The sequence below is a fragment of the Cloeon dipterum genome, chromosome 1 (genome assembly GCF_949628265.1).
Source record: "Cloeon dipterum chromosome 1, ieCloDipt1.1, whole genome shotgun sequence".
Lineage (NCBI taxonomy): Eukaryota > Metazoa > Arthropoda > Insecta > Ephemeroptera > Baetidae > Cloeon > Cloeon dipterum.
This window is the reverse complement of record NC_088786.1, coordinates 9,726,838-9,753,329: the sequence shown is the minus strand read 5'-3', so window position 1 is coordinate 9,753,329 and position 26,492 is coordinate 9,726,838. Positions and strand designations below refer to the sequence as shown.

The window sequence follows — 26,492 nt, the reverse complement described above, 5'->3', positions numbered from 1 at the left end:
AATACAATTAACACGCGCTCGCACTTTGCGATGTCGCCCAACGCAAAAACACGCGGCGAACGACGATAATAACAACAGCAGCAACACGGAGGCCCGGATGCTGAGAGCATAGCATTTATTACGGCAATGCGGGAAAAATTGGTGCGCGCCCGCGGATTATTTTGGACCGAATTCTCCAGCACGTCCATATAAATCGGGCAGCCTTCACCAGCAGATGCCGTGCCTCGAATTCCAGTTTGCCAAAACCCGGGTCGCCGGCATGCGTGACGCATATAGATTGAAAATTTTTAACGTGACGGTGCTGAAAATCTGACATTTTTACCAATGCGTGGGCGGACTAAAAGCAAATATATCACTTCCCAGTTTTAAATAACTGTTTTCGCTTTTTAGTCAATGCAACGTGATCCTGCATCAGTTGAGCAGCAAAATTTAAATGGCTTTGTTAATTCCAGATATTCTGCTTTTAAAAATTGCACGTGATTTCACAATTTCTATCGTTGGCTCTTTTCTTATTTCTATTTCTGCCAAACGCGGATTGATTTAAATTGTTGGTAGATGCCGATAAAGGAAAAGAAGCACACGAGGATGCCATAATTTTTCAGTTGAAATCAAATGCAACTTCTCAGTTGTAGTGAACTGTTTATTATTGTGTATATCCACACAAGGGAGGGCTTAATTTTACTGAAGAATATTGTGTAGGTGGTAATAGTAAAAAGAGAGTTTACGATTCACACAAGTTTTTCAGAGATGAAACGTTTTATAGATTTAGACACGGGCCTTAGAATTTTTTACCGCATAATGAAGGCTTAAAACTGTTTCAGATGGATTCTTAAAAAAGCTTCGGTCCATTTGAAGTATGTGGTTAAGTTTGCTTTTATTTTCAGGTTTATTTCATGCTTCTTTGGGCTTTTGACGAGAGATGAACAAATAACAAAAGATTGTATAACAGTTTTTCGCTGAATCTATTGTTTTAAAACAATGACTCTACCAAATGTTTTTCTCAACATGCTGAAACTGATTTATCTTCTATTACAACTTAAAAATTGTTTATTTCGTTGATTCTTTTGGATCTGGCGATATAAGAAGGTAAGATTACTATGCAGATCCACAGTAAATATGCGATTTGGATCTCAAAAATAGTCAGCCACCTAGTTGTAAGTTTAACAACCCTGATTATAAAATATCCATGACTTAAATATTCCGCAATGGTGGATGCCAACAAGAATGCGAAAAAAGACTTGGAAGAGCAGCAACCGTATAATAATAGACAAAGCTCTAACATAAAGAAGCCGAAAACAATGGTCAGGCCTTTCATTGCAGACAATTTATTACTTTCAAGGATTAAAAGTTTAGCTCATCTGAAAAGGCTTAAATCATTTTTCTGAAAATATGTATCGTTAACCCTTCTCGCAGGCAATCAATCTTCCAGAGTAAGTCACATTTCAAACTCCTCGCCACTGCGTCCTTAGGGGGCGACGCAGAAAAAGACAAATCTCTAAATTATACCAGGTTGTTCCTGCGGATCACTTGTTCGCGCAGCGTTTCGGCTGCATGCGGAATCGTGTTTCCAGTTCAATTTGAGCTCTCACAAGGGAATGTGTCTTCGCAGCAGCCCTATCTTTGTCAACGTCACGGGTGCTCGCCCCTTTTTTCCAGAGAGCAAGCGAGCGAGCGAGAGACAGCATTAAACTGCTGCCGCAGTAATGTATGGCGCGGCGCTATTTTTGCGCCCATTTAATTTCTTCCCTTGTTATCTCGCCGGGCGGGCAGTAAAAAAGTGCATTTAGCAAAGAAACATTTCTAAACACACTAAAAGTACGGCCTGCTACTGGTGTGCACTTCATAGCTTAAGTGCTGCTTTCGGAAAATGATAAATGAGGGCGAGTTGGTTGCTTCTGCGCTCAGCAAACGCTCGAACACGAAGACTTACACGCGAAAAGATAATTTCTCTCTTTTGCTATTTCAATTAAATTGTAATAGTTCACGGAGAGAGAGCTTTATCAAAAGTTGCCGGCAGGAAATTTTTCTTGATGGCCACCACTTACTTTTAGTGACACTGGGAGGCAGCGGGAGAGGCCATTAATATTAAAACTTTTCCTCGCGGATGCTATAGACCTGCATGCATACATTACACGCGGAGATCATTTCTTTTATGTGTTATACGTTATACGGAGAATACCACGAGACTTTTACACAATTTATTATTAGACCGTCGTTATCTCGTGATTGATTATATTCTTTACTTTGTGATTTATTGTCTGAATGAAATAAAGATGAGGCTCTTTCTGGCTAAGTGCTAATCAAAGCCAATATGTAAATGAAAAATAAGATCTTATAGCATATCCTTCAATCATGAATTTGACCCTGTTGTTTCGGCCCCTCAAATCTCTAGGGTTCACCTGTTTTTTTTTAATACGCGAAAAATTGCAAAGAAACATTCCTTTTTTGCATAATTCGAGTTTTGCTAGAGTGATATATTTTGCACTAAACTGTATGGAGAAAGCATAATTCTAGAATAATCAAGATTACATTATTCAGATAATCTGTTGAGAGGATTCTCTGCAGGCAATACTGTGGTTTTGAAAATAAGTACTGCATGATGATGATGCCTGCTGGGCCGAAACAGCCGCTGTACAGTACTCGAACACATTATTTAGTTTTTTTCCTTGCAGAATTTTCTCTCATCCTGAATTAATTTTCGCGCAGAGTAAAGCCATAAAAATCAATTTAAATTTTGAAAAATTACATTTTACAAGCTCTATAATTTTGTATTGTATAGGGGAATCAACAGAAATTGATCTTCAAAATTCCATCCTTTAAGTATCCAACAAACAAATCATATCAGCCAACAAATTTTTGAAAAAGGCACAAAATACGGAAAACCACGCAAAAACCTTGTTTTTCTAATGCATGGGTTTCTTTCAGAATAATGAGGGGTTTTGTGAACCATTCCTGAAAAACTAAATCCTTATACAGATAGAATAAACTGCAGATTTGTTTGGTTCACCCTCCGCGACAATCCATTCAGATAAAAAATTTGCAAGTCATCAATTTATCTAAGAAATGATTTCAAACGAGAGATTTTCATCTAGAAGAAAAATTTGTCTTGTGATCTTTATGAATACCGAGGGCTGCCCTTACTTTTCAATCTCCATTTGGCCTAAAAGCCATAATGCAATTCACGCGTGCTGCTGATTGCTCTCAATTTGATCCAATCGAATTACAGTTGCAAAATTCACACTTCCAACTGACGAATCCGCAGTTTTACTAAGAGATTTGCGATTGATTCAGCAAAACAATACCAGAGGTCTTCCACCTCGCTCTGCCTATAGATGCAATTAATTGCCTCTTGCGTAAGCATTCATCCACCTACGCTTCAGTTCGTCTCTCATAATACATTATTCCGAGCAACGCCTCAGCGCAGAGGAAATTGTGGTTAACCCCGGCAGCGAGCGCGTGTGCTACATAGAGAGACGAGTAGCGAAATAAAAATTGCGTTAATTAGATCCGCAAGATGTTTACCCAACTTAATGAAATAAACAGGAACGTTGCGCGCGCGCATTTCGCCATAAAAGCGCAACAACAACAAACACGAACGCACACAACACATAACACAACTCCATGAGAGCTGTTTGTTTGACTCGGCGGGTGTGCATGCGGAGTTAGCAGGAAGCGTCATTTTACTCGCATTGAGAAGTACTGCTATAATTCATCACGGTGCAGCCGAAGCGAGAGAAAAGCACCGCACACATGCACGTCTCTGTAATTCGCACGTTAATCTTTGTTTAGCCGAGTTTGTGAGTAACGCAAATACAATTAATCTTCGCGCACAGCGTGCCGTTTAATTATTATCTTAGGGGGGTGGAAGATGATGTCGGAGTTTCGCAACCAACGCGCCAGTGTGAGTGTGTGTGTGCATGTGCTGGAAGCGCGCGAGGTGTTTGTTCTTCGCGGAAGATACATATCTCGGCATTAATACACGTTTGCAGCAGGGATTATGCGCCAGGCTCGTCACGCGAAATGAGATAATCAAAAGCGAGCGAAATGCTGTTTTATAACCTCCTGCCTGTGCTCGCAATCGAAATATGAATTTCGGCTGACGAATTCCCTTCCGCTTGATTGTTCCGTCGTCGCTGCCAAAGGGAAATAAATTTATTTCAAATATTTCCACCCTCGCGAAGGCGTTGAGGAAAGAACGGAATATTAAAATGAACGCACGGGCGACGAGTGAAAATGAGCCTTCGATTTTCTCCCTTAATTATTCTGGTGAATTTCACTCCGGTGAGGCAAATGAGATGCATTATTTATGAAATTCCTACTTTTTTGTTTCATTAAATGTTAATTTCGCGAGATGCTCGAGTTCTGCTGCTTCTCCGCCGACCTAATTGCGATGCTGAAATTAAATTCAGAGTTATATCATCCTGCTCGCAGATGCGGCTGCATATTAAAAGAATCATCTCCTAGCTCTCCATGCCTCGCTCTCCCAGGGCCCAAAACACTCACGTCAGCGCTTCGCTGCTTAAACAAGGCGACGCGGCGGACCAAGAGCTGGCTGGCTCTCGAAAAGATATTTCACTATCGTTTGCATCTCACTGTCTTTCTGCTCTCGCCACTCGGCCAGATATTACTTACATTTTACAACCCTCTCTCTTCTCCCCACGCGGCTGCCGCCGCCGATGGAAATCTTTGCTCCACGTTGTGCCACCGCAAGCGGAGAATTTTTAATATTGCCCTTCCATTTGCTCTTGCTTTTGAGCACTCCACATAATATAATAGTCTGCTCTCTCTCTCTCTTTCTCCCTTCTCAGTGGAAGGAACCCGGGGCTAGGATGGTTTTGTAATACACTCGCCGCCCGCCTGCTCTCTGACAACTTGCAACTGTCTCTCCTTCTCAATGTTTGTCCCCCAAAATCTGCTTGTCCGCTGCACGGCATATGTGCAAATAAATTCCGCGTCTGCCAGTTGCGGCGAAATTTTTATTATTAACTACGATGCTCTCTCACGCACTCGGCAGGAAACACAGCGAGTGCTTGCGAGAGGCGAGCGCGCCGAGAGCAGTGAGAATGTCGCATTGCAGTTTGGAGCGGAATGGAAATGCTGGGCGTGCGAGAGAGAGAGCGAGAGAGAGAAAGAACGAGAGTGTGCGCGCCTGTCGAAATAAAGTCATCCGACTCATTTTATGGGCTCAAAGGCAAGATATAAAATTGGACTAAAACTTATTTGCCCAATTTGTCAGTGATTTATAAAAACACGTAATAAAATTTGATGTCGAAAGCTGCTTTCGGTGGGCGAGCGGCGTGCACCCCGAGGCCAATAAAAGTGTACAGCGCAGCATGAGCATATTTTAATACCAAAGTGGCCATAAAAGCGGGCAAGTGCTTGCAAAATTAGGATAAACTAAAGTCTGCTGCCGCTTCCTTTCGATGCAAATTCGTCGCTTTTACGAGCACCTACTTTTTGCCACTTTTTGTCTCGCGCCGCCGAACGCTTAAGCTCCAGTAAATAGTGGAAAACCAGCTTGGAAATTTTTACGGCTTTCTTCAATTTTCCTGTTTGCGGTGCATATTAAAGGCCGAGTGCCTGTTTTCATTTTAATGAAAATGGACAGATTTAAGCAGGGCAAAATCTCTCGACCGCAAAAAGTTGAATTTGCGCATTTGATGCCAAAAACCAAGCTCTATGCCTGCCAGCGGTTTTGGACGATTCATGCAGAAATCATTGTTGTACGTCTATATCAAACTGTTTTAAAAACACGTTTGTGCGATATGCACATTCAAAAAATTCACAAAGTTAGGACTGCATGAAAATAGCACCATAAGCATTAACGCCGGTTATTGGTTGCTTTTAATTTATTATGTCTCATTCTGTAATCTCGGTCTCGTTGAATTTTTCAGATTTTTTAATCCCAAATGTATAATAATCAGTTTCAATCTTACAGATTAAAGGCCCACGCTATTATATATTAAAATACCAAATTCACCAAATCCTGCGCTTCTCCTTTTTTTAATTAATAAAAAACATTCTTGGAATAGTGAATGAGCTGATCATGTGTAAATTCCTTCAAGCAGTTCCCTTATATTCCTTATTATTTCAAATATCTAACAAATGGAAAGCTCTTTCACGCAAAAAATTTACCGCAACCTTCAAAGGGCATCTTCACAAAGGGGATCTCCCATTTTCCAGCAAATAAAACAGCGGTGTGTGACAAATTATAGCAATATCCATTGCGCCAGCCTGCGACGCGGTGCCCATTCCCCAGCGGTCGTTTTTCAAACACGAATCCGCCTGCCTTAAAGGTGTTTTCCGGATTCAGTCATTAACCCCAGCGTCCCAGCCCAAAAGCCAAGCCATTAATAATTCCTTTTGTGCGCACACAAAAGCCAACCAGCCGGTGGGAGAGGTATGAATGCGGCGAAAAATAGTGCACGCTATAAATTCGCCGGGCAGCTAGTATTCAAACGCAAAAGAAGCTCTCGGTCCAGTGGCGCCAAATATGTGTGTGTTTGACTCTAGCCCGGGTTCGTTTTATCCACCCTCAAATTTAAAGCAGAGCAAAAGAGAAGAGGAGATGCTCCAAGTGCCGCCGGCGACGAGCACTGTGCATGCACACGCGCGCGCCGCGTACACTTTTCCTCTCTTCCCTGCTCTCGCCCTCGCAAATTGGTAGTAAAATATGTGCAGGCATTCATGGTTTTTCACGTGAAAGCGGAACAAATCATCGCATGGGAAGTGCCCTTTAGTGAAGTGTACGAATTCATACCTCGGCACACACATAATAACCAGCCGTGCAGCGCGCGGGTGTGTACGCGAGGGCTGCCGCCGCCGCCGCCGCCGGTGTGTCTGTGTGTGCGGAAGGCAGACAGACGTACGTACAAAGGTTCAAGTTGGGTGCTCTTGCTGGTTTACAAGAGCAGATGCATACCACCGCCTCATTTGCATACATATTTGGTGTTGATGAAGCTCCACACGGCGGCAGTTTCATCATTATCATCATCAACCTGCGCCCAGCCGCCTTTCATCACCCGCAAGATGGCAAACCCTTGGCAAACACACTGCGTTGCAAAAGCAGGGTGCTCTCGCGGCTCGTCGATCCTAGTTTTTGATCTCGACCTAAACACTTTTGCCGCACACTAGCATATCATTTGAAATGCAAATTTCGGAGGAAATTATTGTTTCACGTATAGTCTCGCAGGATCAAACGAGGTGTGAAAATTTAGACAAGGATGTTCTCCAGATTTTCTCAGCCACAATCTAAAATGTAGGAAATTGATTTGCCACGTTTAATTGTATACCAATGAAAATTCATAATAATGTGAGAAGAGCTGGTTTCAAAATCGAGTTATAAAGAATTCCCATACGACAACTATTTTTACTTCTTTGGAACTCCAATCTCCCTAATATGCCACTAAATTAAAAAATTTCACAGGTGTCCTTGACTTACGTCGAAATACACAATTTAGAAAAGCCAAATTAGACAATACAAAATAAGAGCTCAAGTATATTAAAGTACTTCGTACACGCACATTTTCAAAGTTTCTTGAAGTGATGCTCGCTGTTGTAGAAGAAGTTGATAAATCCAATTAAGTCACCAAAAGCTAAATTAGGAAATTCTAATGAGTTTCACATTAACACAATTAATTTGGTTAACCAAAAATAGCATTAAAATGTACAGACGTTTCATAAAAAATTTAAGGTTTTCTAGGTTTCAGATGATGCTCAAGGATCTAGGTTTCATAATCGCAGCCAGACAAAGACTCAAATAGTTGACTAAAAACTAAAACGCTGTTTAATTAAGTAAAATATTGACAATGCTCAAGTTCAGCGACAATATTTGCATAATCAGGAAGTTACACACATATTCTCATACGCTCTTGCCGGCTCACCCACTTTAATTATTGAGTAGATGTGTGTATTCAGCACATCGAACAACAATCCTCAGGCAGCTGTTTATTTTACCAAGTTGCAAGCAGAGAAGTTACTCGTGCTGCACACACCACGCGCACGCCACTTGGGTGTGCGCGTATGCACACAGGTAGGCAGATATCTGGCCCATTGTTTACCGGCTACGCTGCTGCTGTCGGGGGCTACACCTTTATTATTATCCCCATCGCTCGCATCCTGGCACGCCATTTATCTGCGGCCTGGCGTAATAACGCGCCCACGCCTTGGACCAGCAGTGAAAGTTGGCCCATCATGCGCGCGCGCGTGTGTGTTTACAGCCTAAATCATCAAAAACGGTTGAGCTAGACTGAAAATGCTGATGGATAGCACACGGAAACGGGATTGCTCATAAGGAAGCCCGAGCTATTTAGACAGCCATCGCTGATGAAAATGTATGTTGTCAAATATGATGTAGTTACGTTGATAATGCATACCGTAGTTTCAGGGGCAAATAACACTATTTGCGCGTTGTCTTTAACATTACATTCACTGAAATAATTCTAATGGATATAGAAAAATATTTAATAAACGAACATCGCAAGCAAAGCAAAGTTTCGAAGTTCAAATCCACTGCAATATCGACCATTGATACAATAAAACTGTTAAAATTCACAGAGAATGGTTAAACTGTACTCATACAATCAAGTGGAAGCACAAAACCAAATTAATTTTTTTATTTGCACTCTTTGGTGTATTGCAAACTTGAAAATGCTCAAATTGCACTTGACTGCTTTTTTTGTGGTGGTAAATTTTTCGACTTTATTATTTATATTTTTGGAGACGCGCTGGTGTATTTTTAATCATTTTAGACTTTATCCAGCTTAAAAATTGAGCATGAAATGCAGTTTAAAAGAAGAGTTTACAATAATTGCAGAAAATCAATAAATATCCGATCTCTTGACAACTTTTAAAATATCTTGATAGATGATAATGAAGGCAGAAGAACGCCAGGTTGTCATATTTGTCAGAAGAATTCTTCTGACAGTTTTTAAAATAACCCTTTTTCTTGTCCAAAAAGCTGTCAAAATGAGTACGCGTAGTGAAAATTAGGCACGTGCTCTATATCATACTCTACCATCAGTAAACCAGGAATAAAATGGCTTTTGAAGTGATTTGAATTAAAACCACTCTCTTTAATGACTAATTTTTTGTAATAATGAGAAGAATTGTGAAATTACTGCTTTAGAAAGCTACCATAAATAGCATTTGAATTTGCAAAGGAAAGCAACGCAGTTTAGTAAAAACACGAAAGATAATATCATTTCTGCTGTACACATTTTTTGTTTGTTATCTCCAATCATTGCTTCAATTCTGGAAGAAGCATGGGGAAACATTATTAGTGGCGCATCTCTTGCTTAATATGTATTCCGCATTGTGCTAAATTATTGCTGTTTTCTATGAGCCCTTTTTATATTTGCAGAATAATTATAGTTGCGTACTACGTGCGTCTCTCTTCTTTTTAATTTGTTGATTGCACGCCTGTTCTCTGCAGCGCAAAGTAGATCAAAGTGTCTGTTGACAAAGTGAGACTTGGCTGTTGCAGTACCTATTAATCTGCGTGACTGGCGGCGTATTTAAGAGTTTCAGAACTTTATATTTTGCGTAAGCCATTTAGCGAAAGGCACACAATAAGAAAACGAACAGGAGAAGGAAACTGGTTGGTCTCTCGCTTGTGTCTCGTCATGGGGATGAAAAGGGGTTCGCCCGGATGGTTGGTTTGCGCGCCGGCTCGCCCATTCATTCGTATCCGCGGGCCCCATCAGAAACACAGCGCTGCACTTTATAACTTTTGTTATATTTATGCAAATGGCGTCCGTGCTGGAACACGCTTCACTCATAAAATATTTATGGAGCCTAAATAATACTACGGAGAGCGCTTCTCGCATGATTTAAATACAATTTTGTGCGACGCGCGCGCCTACGCCTATAAAACATTCCGGCCGCGCGTCATTATACAATCATGACGGCCGAGGAGATTTTCATCCCAAAACAGCAATTTGTGAAAGCCGCTTGCTTTAAAAAAAAAAAACTGCACCAGCCAGCACACCCGCAGCAGCTCTTTTGTCTGACGTACGTGTGAGCCGGCTGGGCTTTTGGACGGCAATAAATTTTCAATTTCAGCCTAATGCAGCGCTTTTTTAAGTGGCGTGCATGTTTTCAAGTAGTGGCCCACTTTGCTAAAAAAATTCGAGGCGAAAAATGCTTCGTCTTGGATGCGTTGCAAGCAAAAACTCACATAATGGCTCGCGCAAAGATAAAATTTTGACAATGTGGGGTTAAGATTACGCGTGAATGCAAACAATAAACAAAAAATGAGAATAATCTAGTATTATGTATTGACTGTAGTACTAAGCAATTACATATATTTTAGTTTGAATTGATTGCATTAAATATTTTCTGAATTATTTAAAATGTCTGGCAAAAAAATGTGCTGCAAGCAGTTTTCTAATCACTTTAAACTGTATATATTTTGTATTAAAGTTGCATCAAGATTAAAACAATTGTTGTTGTGATTCACATTTAACGTTTTTGCCATTTTTTCTCGAGAATTTATTGAGGCAGCCATGGAAAAATTTGTAAATGTTTGCAATTTGGGATTGATGAAGATAGTTGTACCAGAGATTAGTCAATAAAATAGAAGTTGATAGACCGTCACTTTTAGAAAACGGGGCTGAAGCAAAATAACTTCTTGACTCTGGCAAAGGAGACAGTTTTTTAACCTGCATCAAACCCACAACCCTTGGGAGAGTTAAAAATTTGATTTTAATCAGTTACAATCAAGCCGAGGAAAATTGCAAGTGTGTTTGCAGAGGCCACAGTGCAAATTCAGCCGATGCGGTGGACACATGCGGTTATCAAGTTGTCAAACCCGACTTACGGAGGACAAGAGAGCATTCCCAATATTTGCCCGTTCATTCGCGTGTGTATGCAACCCGACACTAATTCCATAAAGCCGCTGCGGCAGTAATTGCATTTGGAGCGTTGCGTTTCGTCGCGCGATTCTGCCGCCGCACGGACGTATTATAGATATCTAGCTGAATGGCGCTGTGTACCCACGGCGGGCGTATTTCCCTTTTGCGGCGGGCGACAGCGAGTGCGTCGTCTGCTTCCCTGGAGACTGGAGAGCCTCTTCCGCGACTGATTGCCCCCATTGTTGTCCGCCCGCGAGAGGAGGCGCAAAAAGCGACGGTCGGCGCGTGATGGACGCAGCTACGAATAATTTCTCCTGTGAATCATCCCTTTGCAAATAGACCGCTTCGGCAGCGAGGGTGGTAAAAGCGTAGTTAGTTACCCTGGTTGGCTCAAACGGACGTGCTAACGGCCGCTTTGATGTATATAATGTGCCGAATATGCAAAAGCCACTCTCTGTATCCACGCAGGCAGAGAGAGAGAGAGCAAGAGGAGGCAGTTTTCCGTTTCGAAGCAGACCGAAGAGAGGAATATCAATAACAGGAAAGACGGTGAAAGTTTCTTTTTAACGCGCGCCGGATTTTCATAAACAAGCGAGCAGGCAAAAAGTTTTGTCCCGCGAGTTTCACTGCAATTCCTGTACATTGTGTAATTCAAATTTAATGAATTTATTGCCTTGGAAAGTGCTGACGGGCAGCCGGCTTCGCCAAAAACTTTGTGTTTTTAGATTCACGCGGCGAAAGGATGCTCGCAGCGGGTCGGCTTTATTTAGATACATGTCTGTGTACGTCGGTCATTTATCATGGTGGAACTAGTGAACCCTGGAGTTGTGGAGTTGGGTGCAGATTCAGTGAAACGCCTCTGTTGAAATACGCGACGCAAACAGATCATGTGCCTCTGCAAGTCAAAACCGCAATTCGTGCTGTTTACATTTTAAGCGGGGAGCCATGTATTTATATTGTTTATTAAGCGAGACTGACGTGAATTCGAATGGCTATCTTCATGACTAACAAACCCACTGCCGCCCACTATATCGGTTATTTAGTTTGAAAGTGCCAATTCGGAACTTTCGCTCAGAGCATTTTGTTTGATAGGCTGATTTTAATTGATGCTGGTGCTGTCGTTTATTTTGAGAGGCAATTTGCGAACTGAATTCGAAATTAGTGGTTTATGTAGTTTTACGATTAAACTGCTTGTTTGTTTGCACAACATTAATGAGGAATGGTACTTCAATCATCCCAGTTGTCATGTTGCAATACAAACATTCCTTCAAATTTACGATGATTTTGCCTGCCCAGTAGATTTTCAAAATCTTCCTACTCCAAAAAATATTTTATTTTGTTGCAAGGAGTGTTTGTTGAATTGACGTCAACTAGAAAAATGGTAATCAACCATGATAATATTTAAGATAGTCAAAAACTGTATCATTACGGCGGAAAAATAGATAAATGATGAATTTCTTTAGTAGCTTGGTTCTTGTTTCAATTTGGCACACTAAAATTGTAATGAAGTATCAATTCAATCGACTGCATATCTAAAAATAGGTAGATATAAGCGAAGACGAAATAATAGAAGAGCCACAGCTTTGGTTCAATGAGTTACACTTTGTAACCATTTTATATGATTGCTCCATTATTCTACTTCTTTATGGATGTTATGAAAGTAGATTGAAAGATTTTGTCCCGCAACGTTTTAAGCTTTTTAAGCTGTTCTGCCACATTTTATGGAAAATAATGTTGTTGAGGTCTCTTGGGTTAGACCCTTTTTGAACCTTTCACGCTTGGAATCTTTAAGGACAATGAAAGCCAGCTATGGCAGCTGGCAGCTTGTGCTTTGATTGCGCATTCGGTAATAATTAAACACTCTCAGCAGGAAATGAAATATTTTTCATCTCCCCTTTGACGACAATCTTCAAAGACGTAAGAGCGGCATTCGGGTTTTAATGGAATATTAATTTCACGCTGTTGCCCCGTATCTTGGGGGGAAATCGCGTTTTCCCTCGCCGAAAAAGACGAAGAGAAAGAAAGAAATAAAGACGGAAGCAGTGTGTTGGCTCAACTTTTGTAAATTAAAAATAATGCTCGGGTAATTTCCAAAAGAGCAGACTACGCTGGCTGGCTGGCTGGTTGGCTGCACTCAAACATAATATTCCGGCCGAAAAAAGGGGGAGCTAGTGAGTGTATAAAGGTATGATCCCAACCGCGCACGTACGCTCGCCGAATTCATGATTAGTACAAAAATATTTCACGCTCTGCGGAAAAGCTAGCTGGCATGCTGCTTTTTCAGCTTATTTTAAATAAAAGAGAGCCTGATTGGAGGACACGCGCGACGGTAAAAGCGCGTACGCAGCGCGCGTGTAAAGATTAAAAGCAGCGCGCAGAGGAAAAGGAAGCAACGAGCACAACACTTGGCAGGATAAAATACACAGCGAAACTCGGCTCGCGACACACAAAAGAGCGACATTAAAGAATTAACTGTGCCTTTTTATTTTTACCCGGTTTTGTTTCGGCCGCCTTCCTTTGATCGTCCGCCGCTCTTTATGCAGCTGCGTGCTTCGTTAATTCACCGAGACAAAAGATCGCTTATTCCACGCAAAGGATAAAGAATCTCGGCGATAACCGCGTGCACTCGACCTGCGCTAGAAAACTAAAATTATATTGCCAGCCTGGTTAATTAATTATTTAATGTTTGCGAGCAGAAGCAGCAGCAGCAGCAGCAGTGGCGGCAGGGAGGAGAGCGTGTCGGAAAGCGGGCTTTATATTTTAATCTAGCCGTGTGTCCAATTATCTTGAACAAATGTGCTGCGGGACTCGATGGTGCCGCTGCCGCCTGGAAACAAACGGCCCAGCCGGAACTGTATTATGGTGTTTAGGAGAGAAGGATTTCCTTTTAAATATATTGTTTGTACTCACAGGTTTGTGTGTGTGTGTGTGTGTGTGTGTGTGTGTGTGTGTGCCATTGTGGAGAAGGCTTAGAGCATCTGAGCGCATTGTGAATGGGCATAGCCACATCATTAAGTACGACTGGTCTCTCTCTCTCTCTCTCTCTCTCTCTCTCTCTCTCTCTCTCTCTCTCTCTCGCGTGCTTTCTCGGCTGGAAACTGCTGGAATTAATTAGACATCGCCGACGCCCGGCCAATTTCATTAAGAAATTCAGAAATAGACTGAATCCGAGAGCTCGCTCCCCCAACGGACTGAACGCAGTCCGAATTTAATTCACTCCAAACCAAACTCAATTAATAGAGCAGCCAGTGGTGTCTCTGAGGCAAATGAGGACGAATAATTGGCCAGGATTTTTTCCGCCACGCAAATCGAACTTCAAAGGCCGACAAGTTCAAAGTGTTAAAATTAGAGGTATGCAACCTGGTGGGCAAACGAGCTTAGCGCGCTGCCTATCCAGCACTCCCGACGCGCCAAGCGGGCAAATTGCGTCAGCAGCTAAACTAATTGTTTCCAAAGTTGGCCGCCAGAAATCGGTCAGATGGAAAATTGGACCAGCATCTAATTGAAGTTGGAGCCGATTCCTGATTGCAATCTTCTTGCAATCCTACTCCTGAAGAAGAAGGTATTTGATTTGAACCAATAGGGGCTAGTAAAGTGCTGTTTTAATTACTTCTAGAGTTTTTATTTTATTTTTCTTGAACATTTAGATGTTTTTCATTGATTGTGAAAGTACTTGACTTGAACCAATGTTCTCATGAATTCATCGCTATGATAAACATGCATCCCTTTTTTAAAAGATATAATTACGTAATTTTCTTAGTACTTTAAATGTATAATTTGAACTCAAATAAATTTTACATACTATATTTGCAGTTCATTTTTAACTCACGACACAAATTTTCTTTGGTTGATACTATAAAACAATTTAACATTAAATAAAAGAACAGAGAGCTTATCTCTTTGTGTCCTCTACTGAAGATCGGCTCAAGAGTCACGAGGATGCGAACGCCATGCTTAAGATGCTTCATCGGATTATCTTGAAGGAATGGTTGTTACGGATGCATTGTTAACATTCAACTCTATGCACAACAAATCGTACCAGAAAATCCTCAGCTCACAGTCAGTTGAATACTTCCTTCAGTGTCGGTTGGGTGAATGTTTGCACGGCGTATCCTGAGGTTGCGGTGAATGCGTTGACACAGTCGTTTCTTTATTGTGTTTTTTTCTTTTCACCTCACACTCAGAAACTATCCTTTTAAATGCACAGACTACGGAGCTGGTTTTTTGCATTCCTTAAACTAACTTTTGCATTCACATTTTAATATTTTGCGAGTGCAGAAATTCCATCCAGAAAATTTTTCCGCATTGATTCAAAGGTCCATTAATAAATTTCCGTTTGCCCAAGTTACCGCACGTTTGCATGTTTGCAAACAGGCGGATGAAAAAAAAATTGAGTGCCTTTCAAAGGCAGGCACGAACCGGTCCAGCAAGAGGTTGACATACGCGATTTGCGCTGGTTATAAGTGTAATATGGAAACTGCAGGGAAAAGAACACCCAAAGAATTCAATATTTTACCGGCTGGCTATTCGGCGGAAATCCAATATAGAAGCGACCGGTTTCAGCGAGCGTATCCAACACACCGAAGGGACAAAAAGAAAAATAGTTGACAAGCCTCTCTCTCTCTCTCTCTCTCTTTCACCCTCGGCCGCTCACGAAATTCTCGGGCGACGGAGGGATTGTCCCTTTTGCATGTCAGGGGTCAAACGTGTTTCCGCTCGATTATCCAGCCATCAAGCGGCCAATAATTGGATGCTTTGTTTGGCGCAGTCGACCAGAATGAACTTACAGAATCTTCCATTGGCCTGCGCACGTTAATCCTGCCGCTTGGCTGTTTTGTGTGTACGCGAGTTACTCGCTGTCTGTGCGAACCGATGCTGGAATTGATTAACTCTCCTGCATTACCTGCAGCGCTCCTGAGCGGGCGGGCGGGCAGGCAGGCAGGCGAATGTTTGCCGTGGCGATGGCCACACGCCAGCAGGCAAACACCAGCTAATCATTCATCGGCTGCACTTTGAACCTCTCCCGTATCTGTCTGCTCTCAGCCAGAAAAGTGCAAACAAGCCCTCGGCCTGAATTTAAATCACCACTTCGCATTTCCGCTCAAAGGCCGACTGTTGGTTACCGACTCTAGTTTCATACTTTTTACCTCTTCCTCGTTTGCCCTGCTAGTTAATTTGCATTTTGGAGCTGAAATTGCGTTTCAGTTCATTTCCGTGAATTAAAATTGATTTGGAAGACCTTCGTGGAATGGCAACGTGACGTTGAGCTCGTGCAATGCGAGCAGTGGAAAGCAAACATGGAATTACAAAAGGCTAGTTGTTTTTGCACCAGGCCGGATCCACTGCCTGGGCTATTCCATTTACGGTGGCAGACACGGTTTATTTTCATTGAGCCGCAAGCTTTGCAAATTAAAGCATTAGCCTCTTACTATCCAGCGTTAATTGAAAACTCACATTTTACGCTAATTTGATAACTTTGTGTTGTAGGTAAGCCCCAGCAGATACGAGAGTGGGTGGTTAATCCCAGATAAAAGGTATGCTAAAAACAATTGAATACCAGAAGAAAAATACTGTTTAGTTGCTGTATTTAGTGGTAGCGTTGTTAAGAATATGTTTTAAAAACATTCTTTGCTAGCATTTTGTTTCGTGGCTGAATGAATTTTTTTGCTGTCAGCACAATACATGCCAATCTTTTCACGACTAGAAAGCACTAAAGCAGGATTAAACCTCAACATGGTGCCGTTTATTTGTGTCTGTGGATTTGAACAACTGGTCTATATTTTCCAGCATTTTCTTGGAAAGCACAGGCGCGCCAAGAAAATACAAGAACCGTATTAATTTTCCACTTTTTGACGTCATTTTCTCTCATAAAAGAGAGATTTTGCTATTTTTACAACTTAATTTTCGAACAAGCTGGCTTGCTTCCTCTTTATTCTCCCTACTCGTCATCTCACTGCGCTGTCACGTACAAACAGCAAACGCAAGAAGATGCGCGTAATACTTTCCTACGCTATCGTGCTGGCTCGGTAAACATTTAATTTGTAATTTCCACTACATCCACTCAGTGTCGCAATACTTGTCATAGGATGACGAGACTGAGAGAGCTGCTCACCAGACAAGACTGAAACTCTATTTGAGCGTGCACACGCAAACACATATAGAAGAGAGAGGGCTGCTGCTGCTTTGTAAATAAAGGGCCAGGGCCGCCTAAAGGAAGGCAAAGGGTTTTTTGCTCTCTTTCTCTCGTGCAGAGATGGCATTTTCCTTCACCGGCAAACAGCTAGCGCTGTGTGTGTTATTATTTTTTTCCACCTATCTGGTCTGTGTGAGAGCGAAGCCACTCTCAACGCCACTTTCCAGACCTGCCGGGTAATATACTTTTGCTACTGCACTTGTCACATCCGTGCTCCTTATCTTTGTAGTGCCATATTTACAGAAAGCCTCTCCAGCAGCATATGACGCATGAAATTCAGTTTGCCATCGTCGCGGAAAAACGGAGTAAAAGCCCGAGTGGGCTGCACTATTTCTTCCTTCCTTCCGAGAAATAGGAATAATTGGGTTACTTCAGGGGTCAGGTGCGGTGCGGACCCAGAGTGAAAGCTTTCTGCGGCAAAAGTTCCTTCCAAGTGCAGCAGCACTCTCCCTCAACACGCAAGGTTTGATAAAAGGGCGGACTTGGATCAAAAGACAGTCCGGTGAGATTATTCGGAAGTGATTGAGCTTTTTCAGTGAAAATTTTAAATAGTTAAAATCAGGAATCTCTTTTAAACCCATTGTTAATATTGAAAACGTTATCACTTCGATGTAGGTTTATCAATTTAGCAGATTTTAATAAAACACTAAAAACACCCCTTTAAAAAACTAGATAATCGCAAACTATTATTATTTGCTCCTACTTTGTATGCAGTCACAAGGACAAATACACTTTCGGAGACCAATTTCCAAACCTATCGAATAGGCCTCCAAGCTTCCTATACATTTTGATTGTTTTCGATATACATAATTAATAAGAATATTTTTGGTAGTGCCAAAATGGCACGGATCAAAAGGCTTTGGACCGATCCAAATAAATGGGCTAAAATTCCAAAAGCTTGAATCGATATAGGAATACTTTTGGTTGAGAAAAATAACAGAGACAAAACTGCAAACCCTGTCGCCACGTCCTTTCAATTTCGGGCGAAATCTAGATTGGTTTAATTCAGGCTTGAATTTTATCTGCGACTTTTTACGATGGAGAGGGCGTGATTTCTATTAACCTCGGCACAATAAAAACGACGTTTCCCGTTCATCAGATATACGAAGCTCGTCATTATTGCCAGCAGTGCAAAAGCAACGCCGCTGAAAGCCACTCTCGCCAGTGCGAACATGTCCAATTTCGCATCTCCGCCTCGCTCTCGTCGAATATATGCAAAAAGGCAAATTTCACGGTCGATTGAACTCGGTGGCATCGATTTTCGCGCGGATCCCGCCACTCGGTCGTTCGGTCGGATTTGGGGAGAAGAAAAGCAGCGGCGGGATGGCCAAACAAGCACCACCTGTCACATGCAAATTCAGATATAATGCGGCGACGTACATATCTCGGCGACACGCGCGCGCTGACGGCCGATGGTGGAGCAGCTTTGACATCCCATCATGTCATCATAAATTACCGATTGATTAATAATGCTTTCTCTCGCAGCGATTGCGCGTACGTCCGACCGTTGGACTGGCACGCCCCCGCGGCTCGTCGTCTAATGAAGACGCGCCGCTCCAGGATCAACTTTAATGGGCGCAATGTGCCATGTTGATTCGGATTTATGTTTCCGGCTTTATTTCAATTTTATGTGCGTGCTGACAAATGACGGCATCTCGTTGTGTGTTTAGCAATTTGGCGCGCAGAATGTCTCACGTAATAAATTTCCGGCTGCCGCGAAGCTCGCACTCTGCAACAGGATGATTTAAAAGATATAGATTTTGGTCAAATTTTATACACCCATTGTGTCAATTTTTCAAGAGGCGCGAATTAAAAATGGTTTAAAAGCCGCAATTTCCCTTCGAAAGATCTTCGGAGTATTAAATATGTTTTTTCTTCCAAAAGTAAAGGTTTGGTGGTTCCGGCTGTTATATTCTAAATAAAACTCATTCATAAAAAGGAAAAAAACTATTTTATAAAACTAAGTATATCATATATACTGATATTAACTCTCGAGAACTAATAGAATTTTACATTTCAATTTTTATAAGACCCAAATGGCTATAGTAATTTTAACAATATAGCAATAAACGAGATCAACATTCAGTTTGTGGAACTATAGTTAACACCATTACCAGCATAGTGCAAAGCGAGTCGATACGAGCAATTAGGCGAAAACAAACCTCGGCAGGCGGACAGAACGCAAAAATGTGTCGTGCAAAACGCGATAGGGCTGAAATGTGGTGGCCGCATGCATACGTACATACACTCGGGGGCCTGTAGTGTGAGTGTGTATGTTTGTGCAGCGCAATTACGGCAGTGGGTGGCAATAATGGTCGGTCGCGCGCGCGATACAAGAGCTGCTGCAATTTCAAAGTGTTCGCTCGCTCTCAACTCTTTATGTGCGCTGACCAGCAAGAGCGCGCTCTGCATATACCGTGCGCCAGCAGCTATCCAGCCCACACTCCGTGCCCACCCCCGGCCGATAATTGAACAAAGCCGCCAGCTCGCTGCACGACGACAAAAGCAAGCCAATATCGCTCGCGGCAACGGCCAATTAAATCAAATTAGTCGGTAGCGGTGCATGTAGTTTGCAGCAAGCTGACAATTAGGACAGCCGACCTCACCGCCGCTTTTACCCTATCCCCATTCCTCGCCTGCTGTGATTCCGGCTTGGGGATCCGGTTAATTGGAAAAAACTCACGATTAGATCTGCGGTGAAACAATCAAACATTGCAGCAACACGTGTTTTATTACATTTTTTATCTATGCCTGAATTGATTCAGTAGGGGAATAAACAATAAAAAAATATAATTGAAAATTTTATTCGTTTTAAAGTTTTATTTTAAGTCTAAGCATTATAAAAATGTGATTAAGGATTTAATAATGATTAAAATTAGAATTGTGCAAGGATTGTGATTATGATAGAATATTTGTAAATTTCATGAAAATAAATAGGTGATAGACGGGTTTAAAGCCGATCTAGAGGATTATTTTTCCGGATTTTACGCTCTCAAACATTTTGGTAATTCTGAGAGAGTGTATTGAATTCCATTGCAGTTAAAAATAGCTTTATTTTCTTTAAGACATAGGAAAATCTTCATAAATGGTTTTAAGAAGAGAATTGTGATAACTCTGGTCACGCTAAAAATAACCAACTGATAGTTGACGTTGTCGTTTACCGTTTGTAATGTAATTTAGTAGTTCAATGACATGATTTTAAAAAGAAGAGTTTTCTTTATTTTCAATTACATTTAAAATCGCCCTTTGTCACATGAAACAAAAAAGATTTTATCTCGGCTTTTCCTTTAATTTAGTGTCTGGGGTAAAATTGTATGAAATATTATCACCCAACACCCTATGTTAGTTTTAGCAGCATACACAATTATCGTTTTGTAGTTAGGCATCAGCAATTGTCAATAAAACACATAAGCCCCGGATTTCATGAAACAACAAAAAGACATCGGGGTAACACGCGAAATCCCATGTTAATTACGAAATTATTTGTTTGACGGGAATCATTATCTCTCCAAAAAAGTGTATTATCAGGCATAATCATTGTTCTCAGCCGGCAGTGGCAGTTCCGCTAATTTCAAAAGGGATCAATTTGATTATGTACGCGAAATCCCATCGTCACATCACCAAAATGGTATCCGTGTTATGTTATTATAATTGGTTTAATGCGCGAAATTCGCCTCGCGGTCTAAACTAAACGAACACACGGGCGTCGTGGTTGGCCACTCGGCTAATATGGTAATCGCGTTCCACTGATGAATTGGCTGGATTAATTTAAAATACACAAATCACGCGCTTCAAACTAATATCACTGCCAGCCCGCCCAACTCTAGGAAGCCAATTTTCGCAGCGACCTAAACCATGTTCCCAGAACGCTATAGAAGGAATAATTTTATTTCAACAAAAGGCAGCAGCCTTTTTCGCTTCTTGTAAAAGCGATGGTTTTGCCTGAGCCCTTCTCGCTGACATCTCCAAACCCTCCATGAGCCCGTGGGTGGCTGCTTTGCTGCCAGTGGAGCGCCGATAACAAGTGTGGTTCTCTGGATGCGCCAGCTATCTTGTATACGTGTTTACGCGTAAGAGGATTGCTAACTTATTTTCGGCCGACGGCACGCAGACCATAACTGCGAACAAACGAAACTTGAATCCAGAGGGTTCATCAGCGCAGCTCTGCGGCGAGGCACACCTCCGTGGCGGCATCAAAATCTCATCTGTGACTCGATCGGAATGATATCGTCGGTCGTTTTCCCCATGCGATGAGTTGTTTCAGTCCGATTGCCTTTTGGATGGCTGCTGGTTTCAATTACGCAAATGGACACTGCAGATAAAAAAACGCAATTACGGAAAGGGCATATGTGCGCGTTTCATGATTTCATCTGTGCCTCCAGTTTTGATATGTTTGCCTTGGATGGCAGTAAAAAAGTTTCCCCTCACAAACACGTAGATGATGTATGCAATCCAATATGAGCGTTAACGAAATCAATTTGCAAAATGCAATATTTTTTCAGTCGGCTCGGATTTACTCTCTCAAAACCATTTCAACTCGGGTCCAAAATATTACTAGTTGATATTGATGTTTTTCCTCAATTATGCACAAAAAAATTTTGAGGCGGTTAATGAAATTAGTAAAAAAAAAATGGATGACATATTCTGTCATGCTGATTCTAGGCAAGCTGGAATATTGAAAAATTCCGGAGTTGAATTACTCCACATATCGTCAAACTTTAAACAGCAGGTGTTTCGACTTCAAAGAGAAATATATTGCTGAGGAAAATTAGTTTGTGAATTTCCCAATTTGTATAAAAAGCATTTGAAGTTTTTCCTGTTCACAAGGGGCCAAGTTAATTTGCTCTTGATCGAATATCGGCAGGTCGTGAGAACTTGTTTGGTTTCAATTACCATTCAATACTGCTTTTCTAACCCCTTTCACCTTGGTTGTAGCTGCAAACGCAGGCAGGCCGCAATGAGGAGAGAAAGCCAAGTAGCTGCCGATGTTGGCATATATACATACATATAACACAGAAGAGCCGAACTTTGATGCCATTCTAGAGTTTCCAAAACTAAGTGGTTTTGACTGACTCAGAGCACTTTCTTTCCGGCTTTCTCTCTTTTAGCGAACGCCCACTCACAGATACAGGCTGCTACTTGTGCAAGAGTGAGCAAGCCGCCGACCCTATTCCGTGCCGTTAAGATAAGGGAAAAACGCCCGGCGATCACCCCACAGCATCCAAAACACGTTAGGAGATCAATATACACACAGAGAGTGGTGGCGGCGGCGTCGAAGTCGATCTTTCGTCATGCATCCACTGCCGCCGCCGCGCCGAGCTAAACAGCTATTTTCTTTCGCCGAGTAGAAAAGAAAATTGAAAGATGTAATTCAATTGTGATGAAGGCTCACTCAAATGCTGGTGCAACTCGTCTCTCTTATCTGATCGCACACTCACAAAAGTCGGTCTTACAGATACCTGCCGTCGAAGAGGGTTCCGTTCGGTAAAAAAAAGCAGGGAAGCAGAGAGGAAAGGGCTCTGCTTCATTTGTTCTCTTGTTTTTATTTCATTTCTATGATGGCAAATAACGTGATCGGCCAAGTTTGTACGGACGGACCACTCGACTTTGGAACTCACCCCTCGAATTGATTTTTCGGCCCATCTTTTGTTTTTCCTCCTGTACGCGGGCATCAAAAATTCACGAGCGTAACTTAAAAGTAATTAAGTTCTAAAAGGCTATTCTTTTTTACGCAGGTCAGATGTAGGAGATTCTTCATTTATAATGAGCAACAAACTTTTTCAAGCAGAAAATGGTTTATCTGCAGAATATAAAGTTTAGCCATCCATCGTTGAAGATATAGAAGTTGTGATTGGAGCCATTTTTACGACATGCAAAGCGCTGAATATTAAATGACAAAACTTTTTATTATTTCATAGAAGTTGAGGAAATGCTAACAGGAAAAGCGAACCTTTCCAGACGATGAAAATTTTGTTTTGCAGCTTGAAGGATGTTTTTTTTAAAAATAATATTTGCCTTTCTAGCACGGATCCAGCAGAGCATATCTGCGTTTGTGTAATAATCGCAAACAGGAAAAAGACCAGCGATCAAAACGCAAACAAACGCACTCGCTTGCTTTTATTGAAACGCAAACACACAAATCCTCCTTTGAAATCAGAATCGGCCAAATATGCACCAGGCACATTCAGGCCCGGGACGTTCTGTTATTAGATTCGCTGCTCCCCTTCCCAAAGAGACGTTGCAACACAATATTGTACCGGAAAAATGTGGAAAACGTAAAAAACACCACACTACAAACGGACAGCCCGTGTGTTTTTGTTTCCATTCTACAAATAATAATCACACCGCAGCAGCAGTAGCCGTCAGTAACCGTCTGAGCATAAATAACAATCAAATAATGAGCAGGGGCGTGCTCTCTTTTTTATTTCGCGGCCGTGAGTGTGTGTATGTGTGTGGTGGTGCGTATGCGTTATGCACGCTGCCTGCTCATAACCATAAAATTTCCATACAAACTATATACTGTGCGCTCGCCTTTTATGGGGCCGCTTTCTCTCTGTGTATGTGCATCGCACTCGGCGCACATTCACGTGCAATACGCTCTCTGTGCGAGTGCTACATTTTTTCAATAGACACCGAACCTTTTACATTCTTGCAGGTACGGCGAATTCCGCTGCGGCTGGCCTTTTTTCATGTCCCATATTCACGCAGAACTCTCTCGTCAACTTTTTGAAACTTTTTAAAGGGTAAGCAGCAAAAAGAAAGTTGCTTTTCCGGGGGGCTAACTCAATTTATTAAGGTGCTTTGAGCAAATATCAAAAGTGCGCACCGTAAAACGTCGGCCCAGAGTTTTTACGACTGTGAGTGTTTCGATTTGACTGCAGAGATCGCATATTTACAGATAAATGGAGTTGTTAAGTTTTATTCCATCAACACGGCGCATAAAACGTTATGGACCTCTCGCAGGCCGTCGTTGCCACCTCTTGTAAATCACGGCTTAAGCTCGATCGTTTCAGTTTTCGCCCCTTGCGCGCGCGTTACTCGATATTCGCCTTTGCAAAAACAGCGGCGGCGACGTTTTCGCAGCTATTATAAGAGGGTCAAGAGAGAGAGAGAGGGCGAGATTTTAGCGGCTTAAATCATTCTAATGCTATTTCCTTGCAAACTGCCCCTTCAGCAGGCTTCATATTTATATGGCTCCCCTGAGCAAGAATCCGCGACCCGAGAGCAGATTGGAAGAAAAATGCGGACAAGAGTTTACACTACACGCACTTCATTGCCTAACGAGCAGAAGCCAACTTAATTTCGTTGCCCTTTCAAGCGACATTCTTCACGAAGAATTTCTTGCAGGCGGTTTCCTTGCGTGCATGCCATAAACTCCATAAAGAATTAATGGTACTATGTTCCAAGTTAATTTTTGCTCGGCCATTTAGTTCGTCAAAAAATTTTCTTGGTTAATTGTTGATATACAAGTGACTAGAATGGGAGGGGGCACTGGTTCTGTCCGAAAAAACTTGAGCTGCAATGGTGGAATGCCCGAAAATATTTCGGACATTCCAATTTCATGTGAAATCCAGTACAGTCTCAGTCAAGACACCCTCTGTCCCCAAATAATTCTGCTTTAGTGTCTCTCCGATGGAGGAATCACCAAAAAATTGTAGAGAGTGCGCAGAGAATGAACTCGAAACATCACACGGTTATGTAGGGAACCCAAAAATTCTAGAGACAAATTTTTGAGATTTTCATTCCTATTTGTAAACTGACCTGTAATAACATGAATGTACTTTGACAAATTGTGAGAATAAACAGCTAAACAACAATTTTAGGTAACCCTACATCGTCTATCGTTGCAAACCAATTTAATCCAGTAAAACAAATTCAGCAGGAAAACATATATAAAAATGCAGTAATTATGATTAAATATGCACATTCAAGCTAATCAATTCGGATAACTATTTTATTATTATATCATTTTACTTCTTTTGATCTAAAATAAACGGAATCTATGGTAACAAAATGTGCGTTACATAAAATGAAATTGTTGGCCGGACCTCCACTATCACGTCGAGATAAGGGTGATTAATCCTTAATTTCCTCGGAAGTTTTGCAGCCCCTATCTGTTCAGCGTGGTCTTTGTGACAGATATGGCCGAGCCATATTTTTCTTAATTTAGCCCTCGTCGAAATCACGTTCCGTCGGGGAAGAGCGAGCGGGTGAGATAGGAAGACAAATTTCTAGAGCATGCGGGGATAACATAAAAGGAAAGGCATATTGTGCGTGTCTCTCAGCGCTCTTTCCCCGAGTTAGACCCCTTTTTTCTTCGCCACTTTTCTTCCCAAATTAAAACTGCACGTGCGATAATTTTAACTATTCTCGTCACAATCAAAAAAAGTTGGCTGCTGCTTGGAGACAGCGCTTTTCGCGGAAAACGCGAGCCTGACTGAATTATAGAATTGTCTGTCCCCTTTATTAATTCCATCCGACGTCCTTTTCATCCTTCCTTTGAATTGCTAACCAGAAAAGAAAGCGGACGCGGGCGCGGAGGAAAAAAGAAAAGAAAGTGTGTGTGTTTTTTTTTCATGCGGCGACGGAGCGGCTTTCTCGCTCCGCCCATCGACTTTTCTTCTCTCTCCTTCGACGTGACATATTCTTTATTATTAGGCTGTTTCTTTGTCTTTTTCATTCCGTATTCAGCTCACTCGCCCGTCATACGCAACAAATTCAAATTTTCGCGAAATATTCCAAACGAGCGACTGCGGAGCAGGCACGCCTCTCAATTCTTCAAGCGCACCCTTTTCTTTTCCCTTCTCCTCTTTCGCAAGAGTAGCGTGTCATTGTCGCCCACCCCCCTATCGCGAAACGAGCCAAACAGAATTGAATTAGATTACTCATTAGGCCGATTTGAAAATTATGGCGTGTTATTTTGGGGATCGCTTTCCGCGACTCCATTGCTCTATCTGAATATTAACCTTTTTTTAATTCTTGTTTATTCTTGCTATGTCATTACATAAAATACAAAATATCAATAATCAAATTTGCTTTTAATATAAAAGCCTGTTAATGTTTACGAATAAAGATTACGTTAGTTAATAAGAAAAATGTTGAATATGGATATTTTGTGCAATTGTGAATTCAAGGTATAATCTAACAATTTTGATTATTTCCACATTTCATAAAGATAAAGTCTAAGAACAATACGAAAAATTAATATATACGTTAATTAAATAGTATATAAATAAAATGTTTTGTATTTTTATTTGTTGTGTTCTGAATGTGGGGAGGTATGGAGCAGTAGTTGCTCTGCTGATCCGCAATAAAATCACTTTGAATCTAAATATTATGAAATTACATAATTGGTTGCTATAGCTTTCTAGGTTACTTTGATAATTCAAAACCGGCAGAAACCAAAATAAGTCAAAGTTTCATTACTATATGAATGCTACTCAGAA

The 26,492-nt window shown here is 41.6% G+C and overlaps 1 protein-coding gene across 2 annotated transcripts in view; it reads left to right on the top strand.

Moving 5' to 3' along the window:
- LOC135935522 (nephrin-like) overlaps positions 1–26,492 on the top strand; it is a 206,446-nt gene that overhangs the window by 18,754 nt on the left and 161,200 nt on the right. Inside the window, exon 1 of one of the 2 annotated variants that reach the window (XM_065477936.1) lies at positions 16,363–16,387. The exons of the other annotated variant lie outside the window; for it this stretch is intronic. The gene's annotated coding sequence lies outside the window, so the exon portion shown is untranslated. Of the gene's footprint in view, positions 1–16,362; positions 16,388–26,492 lie in introns of those variants that run through there. 2 annotated transcript variants of the gene reach the window in all.